Below are 7,440 nucleotides of genomic sequence, written 5' to 3' on the forward strand. Positions count from 1 at the left end.
TTCTGGATGTGTAGATAAAAATTTTTCATAAATCTGGGGAAGTTTCATTGTTTTTTCTAATCATTTTTCTTCTTTATCTCTTTTTTCTTGTATTATCAGGACACATATACTGGTCCTCTGAATGGTTTTGCACGCCTCTGAGGTTTTCTTCCTTTTATTCATTTGCTATTCTCTTGGTTTCTCAGATTGCTGAATCCCTGTAAATCTATTTTTATGTTTGCAGACTCTTCTGCCAACTCAAATCTGTTGAGCTCTTTGGTACATATTTGTATTAATTATCATACTTTCCTTGTTCAGAACGTCCATTTAGTTTTGCTAAAATTGATATTCTCTACTCAATGAGTTGAGAGAGTTATTATCATGGTAGATTCCTTTACCTCCTTAAGCATATTTTCCTCTAGTTCTTTGAACATATTTACAATGGCTGCTTTGCAGTATTTGTCTACTAAATCCAACATCAGGGCCTCTCACAGGCAATACTGTGGCTCACTTTTTTTCCTGCCTCGAGGTCACACTTACCTGTTTCTTTTCCTGTCTCATAATTAAAAAAAAAAAACTGAACATTTTAGGTAATATATTATACCAACTCCAGATACTAATCTCCTAGCACTATTTCTGGGGCTTGTTTTTGTTGTTGGTTTATTTTTTTAGTGCCTTTGCTGGACTATTTTAATGAACTCTATTTCCACATAGTGTGAGGTTTCCAATGTCAAGCCCCACAGGTGCAGCGCTGGACATGGGCAGTCTCCCTGGGGTGATGGTGGATTTAGCAGGGCTGTGTCTGTCTCTGTCCGTGATATCTCTATGCAGAATTCTGCTGTTTGGTATTGCACCCAGCTGTTAGACTTTACTTGTTGCTGGCTATGTTTTTGTTTTTTTACCCCCTATTCCTTGGTACATAAGTTGCTCCATAATTTGATGAAATTAAATTCAGGAAGGGAAAGTTTTAAGCCAGTGTGTAAGGTTCATTCGAATCCCCAGAGGTCTCTCTTAGCTGTCTCTCCTTCTGGTTCTGTCTGGTAAAGTAGCTTACGTTTAGCTTGTTCTGATGGAACCTGGGTCCTCTGACTGCCCACCACCACAATCTTCCTTCTTTTCAAGAGATTCTTTTGGTTTGAGCACACTGTTTTGAACACTCTGTTTTGAAGTTAATTCCACTGGGGGAGAACTTTGGCAGTCTGTATTCTTGTGGGCTAAATTTCCCCTGAGCAAAGTCTCTGAAGTAGCTTCTGGTCTTCTTCTCTTTTCTCTTCAAGTGTGGAAATTCAACTATGTGAGCCTGATCTGGGGCCCTCGTATTCTCAGCCTGGCATGCCTGGGGCAGAGTCACTACCCTCTGAGTGGGGGCTGGGTGTAAGAGGGGAGCCCCAACCTACTGGTTACTTCCCCTAAACAAGGACTCAGCTTCTGTGCCTTGGAGATGGTGAGGTTGGGAAATGCTTGCTGCCTGCCCTTCCTCATATGGTCAATGTGGACTGACAGTTGAGGAGAAGGCCCTGTCTTCCTGGCCACTGGAAATGGAGCTTTGGGAAGCTGACCAGGAGAGTGGAGGTCATGGGACCGGTTAAGGCCTCAAGTGTCACAGACTCTCACTGCTCTTACGATTTTGTTGATATTGTGAATGAATGTACCTTCATTTGCTTAATCCCCTTAGAACAATTTGTAGAGACATTAATTTATGTTTTTTAAAAGAATTTTTACCAGTTTTGGTTGTTTTGCTGGGAAATGGATTCTTGGAGCTCCTCAAATTACCATTCTAGAAGCGTCTTAAAGATTTCTTCATAATCCTTTTGTTATTAATAAATAATTCCAAGTATTCCTTATGGGGAGGGGATAGAGAGCAAAACTGAAGTGGTTATATGACCCAGAGCATGAGAACTCCTGAGGATATAGATTAATCAGGGAGAAGGTTCTAGAAGGCCAGAAGCTCAGCTTGGCACCCTACAATTGCCTGCAGCATTGCCAGTGGGAAGTCAGCAGGCTGGGAAACATGCCGCTAAGGTTTTACAGCATAAACCACGGCGCATGCTGTGGTCCAACACAGGGGAGGGCCACAGTATCCTAACTCCTGTCATCCGTGAGAGTCAAGAATAAAAATACGGTACAGCTTCCCACGCCTGGATGGAATGCCAGTCCCGACATAAATAGGAGCTGGGCACGCCTACGTGGAAAGTCAAAGGAGCTACTCAGTTTTCTGCATAGGTCATAGTGCCAGACTCTGATGTGAGACTCATAGGATTGTGAAGGAGTAAAAGAAGAAAGAGAAAAAGAGGCTGGGTGTAGTGGCTCATGCCTGTAATCCCAGCACTTGTAGAGACCGAGGCGGATGGATCATCTGAGGTCAGGAGTTTGAGACCAACCTGGTCAACATGGTGAAATCCGCCTCTACTAAAAATATAAAAATTAGTTGGGTGTGGTGGTGCGGGCCTGTAATCCCAGTTACTTGGGAGGCGGAGGCAGAATGTTTGAGCCCAGGAGGCAGAGGTTGCAGTGAGCAGAGATCGTCCCATTGCACTCCAGCCTTGGTGACAGCAAGACTTAATCAAAAAAAAAAAAAAAAAGAAAAAGAAAAGAAAGAAAGGAAAAGAAAAAAGAAAAAGAATGAGAAGGAAGAAGGGGGAACCAGACACGCAGAGTTTCACAGCCTTGAGTCATGACTGGCACTCACGTGGAGGGCTGCTGAGAGGAAAAGGTCTCAGGTCTCAGGGACGCCAGGACCTCCGGCTCTGCCTGGCTGGCTTCATTACAGACCAGAGAAGAAGAATCTGGCTTTATCGCTGCTGGTGATCCTTTAAAGGACTCCTCATCTCTTCAAGAAAAGGCTGTTCTTATCCATGCATCTAAGCCAGAAAGGGCCCCAGCTGTGGGCAGGACGACCCCAGAGGAGAGCAAACGCTGGAGCCAGCCTCGCTGCAGCCAAGCGGTGCTCCAGCATAGTGGGCAGAGGAGTCCAACAGATGGGAGGTTGAGTCCACAATAGTGCCAAACCCTCCTCCTGGGCAGAACCACAAGTGCGCCCGTCCACAGCCTGCAGGTGAGGCACTCACGCCCTGCTAACGACACGGTGACCAGGAGACGACAGTGAGTGGAGTGAGCACCGTGGCACGGGCATCCAGGACAGGAGGCGTTCCTTCCAGTGCTAGCACGTGTGGCTCTCTCCAAGTCGGCTGAGTGCTCGAGGCAGGGAAGGGAGCTCTAAAAGACGCCCAGCACTGAGTGTCTGTTCAGCTTCCTCCGGGAGACACATCTTTTTACCAACCCATGGAGCTGATGACTCAAGGCTACCTCCTCCGTGAGGCTGGTGTTCACAGAAGTACAAAGTGTGGAGGGCAGTGGTGCTGGTCTTCTTGGATTAGTGGCCTGGGGGCTCCCTGTGGAAAACCTCCTGGCCATGGCACTCCTGACGTTGGGGCTGGCCACTCTCTGTGAGGCTGACGGGGCTGTCCCTGCCCTGTGGGGTGTTTAGAAGCATTTCTGGCCTCTGCCTGCTGCGTACAACAGTAACCCTGCCACAAACACAAGGGTTATGACAACCATGAACATCTTCAGACATTGCCTGATGACGTCTGGGGGGTACAAGCGCCTCAGCTGAGAAGCAACGCTTAATTAGAGCGTGCCGTTGACACACATTTACACACCTTTCCCAACACCTTGTTCAGGGTTAGAGGTGTGGATTGCGGTAAATAAATTAATGTGCAAATGAAAGTGATAAAAGCAGTTGGGAACAGTCAAATGGCTCCATCCGTTCCCAGGTTTAGCAGAAATGCTGGGTGAAAACAATTCACAGACAGGGTGTTGAAAAGGAAATTCTACATCACTGTGTATTCCAATGCAAAGTGTTAGACTTGCAGGAAGATATTTTTAAGGTAAAAGACGTAAAAACATTCACAGCAGGAGCAGGCGGTGGAGGCCTGTGCAGCCATGGCCAAGATCAAGGCCCGAGACCTTTGCGGGAAGAAGAGGGAGGAGCTGCTGAAGCAGCTGGAGGACCCGAAGGTGGAGCTGTCCCAGCTGCCTGTCACCAAAGTGACAGACGGCACAGCCTCCAGGCTCTCTAAGATCCGAATGTCCGCAAATCCATTGCCCGTGTTCTCACGGTTATTAGCCAGACTCAGAAAGAAAACCTCAGGAAATTCTACAAGGGCAAGAAGTTCAAGCCCCTGGACCTGCGGCCTAAGAAGACATGTGACATGTGCTGCCGACTCAACAAGCACGAGAACCTGCAGACCAAGAAGCCGCGGTGGAAGGAGCAGCTGTCCCCGCTGCGGAAGTACACAGTCAAGACCTGAGTGGTGCACTGTCAATAAAGCACAGTTGGCTGAGAAAGAAAAAATGTTTAGAGCATTTTGTCATTCGTCAATGGAGGGCTCCAGACCCGCTTGGCTTCTGGGCATTGAGCATGGCCTTAGAGGGGCTAAGAGTATCCATTCTGGGGCTGGATGGTCGAGGTTCAAATCCCAGCTCTGCCTCTTGCTGGCTCCTTGCCTGGGACAAGTCACCCAACGTCTCCATACCTCGGTTTCCTCAACTACAAGCTGTGGTCTTACTTGCACCTGTTTCTTAGGGTTTTTGTCAGGACTGCCTGAGTTAACATGAGTGAAGTCCACAGTCCTGCCCGCCATGGGCTGAGTGCTATGAGTCTCCAATTATTAAAGGCCACAGTTATGAAAAGGAAACACCCTGACACTGTGTTCGAGAACCACACCTGGTGCTTTTGTCTCACTTCATTTAAAAGTTGTAAAGAGTTCTTCTTTCCATGCGTTTGTTGAGATACACTATGATTTCCTCCCAAGGTCCATATTAAACTAAAGATGAAGCTCAACTATTGACTGACACAGCGGGAAGGCCAAGCTGGGCCCCTGTGTCTACTTCACGCCTGATCTTCACTGGGCCGTGTTCAACCCTGGGCCGACCTCTCACCAGGCTCTGTGTTTGAGGAGTCCAACGATGATGACCAAGGCCAGGCACTTCTGTGAGGTCACTGTCCCCCAGTGAAGCAGAAACTCCCATTCTGTCAGCATCAGTTCAGGGTGAGAGTAATGGCCCCAGAGATGCAATGTTTATCCTCCTGGGTCTCTTGGAAACCATGAGTTGTCTAAGTGTTAAGAAAAGGTAGACAATATTCTACTACATTAAAAATTATGGCTGGGCATGGTGGCTCACGCCTGTAATCCCAGCACTTTCGGAGGCTGAGGCGGGTGGATCACGAGGTCAGGAGATCGAGACCGTCCTGGCTAGCATGGTGAAACCCCATCTCTACTACAAATACAAACAAATTAGCCAAGTGTGGTGGCGGCGCCTGTAATCCCAGCTACTTGGGAGGCTGAGGCAGCAGAATCGCTGGAACCTGGGAGGCGGAGGTTGCAGTGAGCCAAGATCGTGCCACTGCACTCCAGCCTGGGCGACAGAGCGAGACTCCCTCTCAAAATATATATATATATATTACTTATGGCATCCAATTGTCAAGATCTAATCATCCTACAGGGAAGTGGCTTGAATGCTCCTGCTGCTTTGTCCATTCTAGACGTGGATCAATGGGAAATACAAAAGATTTGGGATGAACACGATTGAGCAGGAGGCAGCACCCACTTTCCCAACACGGAAGAAGGACCCCGGGCTGTAGCTCCCCTTCCCGCCCCTCCAGGGGCTGCCGGGCTGTCCTGGCATCCAGCCCAGAAAAGTTGCGTTCTCTGTTTTGTTTTTTTTTTTTTTTTTTGAGACAGAGTCTCGCTCTGTCGCCCAGGCTGGAGTGCAGTGGCGCGATCTCGGCTCACTGCAAGCTCCGCCTCCTGGGTTTACGCCATTCTCCTGCCTCAGCCTCCTGAGTAGCTGGGACTACAGGCGCCCGCCACCGCGCCCGGCTAATTTTTGTATTTTTAGTAGAGACGGGGTTTCACCGTGGTCTCGATCTCCTGACCTTGTGATCCGCCCGCCTCGGCCTCCCAAAGTGCTGGGATTACAGGCGTGAGCCACCGCGCCCGGCCAAGTTGCGTTCTCTGGGAGCAGCTTGGAGCGGATGAGCGCTTACAGCTCTGCACAGTCCTGGTAATTCATTAATGACAGCGCAGCGCAGCGTGGGCGGCGTTCCCGTCAGGGTGCTTTCTACAGGAGGAGAGCTTGTTTGCTTCCAGAGTTTATAAGCTGAAAATAGGAAAGGAAATTATTCTAAGGAAGGCGCGATCCTGCCCCCCAAACAAGGAAACTTCTAAAAATTAAAGCACGATGGAGGAGAAGGGGCCTGTCTTTCTCCAGGAAGGCCAGTCTGAAGCGGGGGACGTCTCTGCCGAAGCCACACCATCATTCAGCAGCCATGGAGGGAGTGCCTGCTGTTCATGGGGCACTGTCCTGGGGCCTGGAGCTCCCTGGGGAGCTGATGACCAAGGCCCAGACCTGGTGGGATTTGCACTTTAGTGGGTGGAGGTAGGTGGAGAATAAGTCATTACAGAATCACAAACTAAGTCAGCCCCAGGATGAGAGGCTGGGTTGCGGGGGGAGAATTGCAGAAGGCCTCACGTGGTGGCAGGAGAGTGCACAGTGTCCATAGATGTGGGGGTTAAAGGGTGAATGAGCCCAGGGCTCTGTCACCAGGCCGTCAGGGACCTGGTGAGAATAAGGGCAGGCAGCACATCACACTTTACGGAGAGCGCGGTTCCCAAGGGGTTGAGTCTATGAATCAACTTACTTATCATAACCATCTTACGAGGTCTCCAAGGTCTACAAGACAGTCCCAGGGTCTCATGGCTGGAAGTGGTGGAGCCTGGATGAACTCACACGTCTGGCTGCAGGGTCCACGCTGTGTCTCCTGGAAAGACATGGATAAAGCCCTGCAAACGGCTCCAGACAGGGCCAACAGTGAGTGCAGCAGGTGTGTGTGCCAAGTCCTCTGCCAGCCTGGCGGAGGTGAGGTCACAGCAAGGCATGGAGGGTGGTGAGAGGGTGGCACTGATGGCCAAGACCTGGCACGTGAATGAATGAATGAATGATTGAAAAAATGAATGCCTGATGCATGGGTGAGCAGAATATGAATCTGGGGCAGCCTACCAAGTTAACGAAGGAGGTCACCCTGCCCAACAAATGCTTCTCAGCTCCGTGGGGAGTCCCTATCCCACCGTTCCCTTGCTTCCCTGACATCTTCAGCAACCGGGACAGCTCCCGCCACCCCTGAGGTCGCTGTGCATTTACTGAGGGTTCAAAGGCGCTGAGCCCGGAGCGAAGACTCAGGTTTCCATTCCCTTTCACAACAAACCTCCACAGCCTTTAGCCCAATTCTCGCAATCCTGAGAGGCCAGTGACGCTTCCTCTCTCGACAGACGATTACACATGTGATTTTATTAACATAATTTTAGGTCGTAAGTCTTTTTACATGAGCTATTTACTATAAAGGCAACACAGTAAAACACAGTGGTCCACACTTGATGGACAAAAGCCAGGAGGTGGTAC

The 7,440-nt window shown here is 49.4% G+C and overlaps 1 pseudogene; it reads left to right on the plus strand.

Annotated features, from left to right (window-relative positions):
• The first annotated feature begins 3,921 nt into the window (after positions 1-3,921).
• LOC714946 (large ribosomal subunit protein uL29 pseudogene) lies at positions 3,922-4,289 on the plus strand (annotated as a pseudogene).
• The last annotated feature ends 3,151 nt before the right edge of the window (positions 4,290-7,440 follow it).

The sequence above is a fragment of the Macaca mulatta genome, chromosome 10 (assembly GCF_049350105.2).
Source record: "Macaca mulatta isolate MMU2019108-1 chromosome 10, T2T-MMU8v2.0, whole genome shotgun sequence".
Classification (NCBI taxonomy): Eukaryota; Metazoa; Chordata; class Mammalia; order Primates; family Cercopithecidae; genus Macaca; species Macaca mulatta.